A 1,735-nucleotide genomic window follows, 5' to 3' on the forward strand; every position below is an offset into this window, starting at 1 on the left:
AGAGGATTAGGGTGGGATTGTAACACTCTTACTAAGGTCACATCCCTGATCCAATGTAAAGGGAGTTTCCCTGGGGTGTGGCCTGCACCACCTTTTATCTTACAAGAGATAAAAGGAAAGGGAAGTGAGCAGAGAGTAGGGGTCTTCATACCACCAAGAAAGCAGTGCCAGGAGTAGAGCATGTCTTTTGGACCTGGGGTTTCTGTGTGGACAACCTTCTAGTCCAGGGGAAGATTGATGACAAGGACCTTCCTCCGGAGCCAACAGAGAAAGCCTTTCCCTGGAGCTGACACCCTGAATTTGGACTTTTAGCCTACTAGACTATGAGAGAGTAGATTTCTCTTTGTTAAAGCCATCCACTTGTGGTATTTCTGTTATAGCAGCAGCAGATAAGTAAGACATCTGGGAAACAGATGACGTAGATGATGATTTTGTTGTATCAAGCATGTGATGATTTTGAAAGACTCACTCAACACCAAGATGTTGAAAGGACAGCAAGACATCAGAAAATATAGTTGAGATCAATAATAGTTCCAAACATGTAGCTAAAAACATGTTTACAACATCTAAGCAGGGAAGTCAGTTGTTGCAATTAAAGCATTTATATCTGGTCAGCGTTACAATGCAAGCATTCCTTGACAAATAGATAAATCCATGAAGATGGAGAGAGGGGAAACTTGTGGAAATTCTCCAAGTATTTTAGGTGACACGACAAATTTGACTTTGTACTCTGAGACCTCAAATGATGAGATAAATAATTGGCATGTCTGCTGGAATAACACTGATGTACTAATAAAAGTGACTAGTTCCAAATTGGTGCTTACAGGATGTTCAAGTTTGAATGTGAGTTCAGGTCATATGAATATAGGAATTACGACTACTAATAAGAAATTGAGTACTCAGTATCTATCTCATAGGACAATAACAGATGAAACTCAAGACTAATCTCGGTAAAACAGTTAAATTTTCAAAGTATGCATTCACCAGGATGAAAAATTCTCAGACTCGTTCTCGGTTGAATCAAAACTATATAACAGGAAGTATGTCTGATACCAAATTTACAGAGTTTAGAGGTAAATAAAACTCTGTCTGTCAACCCATTATGTGAAGAGGAGGTGTTCAACAGTAGTCCTTGACAAAAAACTTTCTGAATCTTTGAAACAACCTTCGAAAGAGGAAGACGAGAAAAATAGAAAATATTCTCCTGAAGAAGTTCAGAGAAAGAGACAAGAAGCATTGATTCGAAGAATGGTAGAAGCACGAGTATCTTCCTTAAATATAGGTCACACTTAACTTAATTTCTCTAATGAAACATTGATTGGAAGACTTAACAAACACTGTTGATAACTACCCATGATAGGAAATATTTTTTTTTCTTGATTTTTTCTGTGAGAAATTTAATGCTGAATTATAAAGCATGGACATATACTTTATTATTTAATAAATCACTGTTTGCAATGGTAAACATAAATGTTTAGATATTTGGCCAAATATCTAAAAATTAAACACATATAATTGTATAAATTGTTGCCAGATTTTCTTGGAAGAAGCACAGAATAAGCTATTTTGCTGGGTTGATTCCAGAATGTTAATGAATATTATAGGCTTACAGAATTAATAAAAAACTCTGAAGTTAAACTTCTAAATTATTTTAAAAATAAACCTGATTCCCCATTCCCCTGTTTTAAAAAAAAAATAACATTTTATCATATCCCGAAAACAAATATCTACCTCA

At 35.4% G+C, this 1,735-nt stretch overlaps 1 pseudogene; it reads left to right on the plus strand.

The window, feature by feature from the left end:
• Nucleotides 1–1,532, plus strand: part of LOC101344886 (ewing's tumor-associated antigen 1 pseudogene) — a 3,014-nt pseudogene extending 1,482 nt beyond the window's left edge.
• Nucleotides 1,533–1,735: the final 203 nt, after the last annotated feature.

The sequence above is a fragment of the Trichechus manatus genome, unplaced genomic scaffold, assembly GCF_000243295.1.
Source record: "Trichechus manatus latirostris isolate Lorelei unplaced genomic scaffold, TriManLat1.0 scaffold00095, whole genome shotgun sequence".
Classification (NCBI taxonomy): domain Eukaryota; kingdom Metazoa; phylum Chordata; class Mammalia; order Sirenia; family Trichechidae; genus Trichechus; species Trichechus manatus.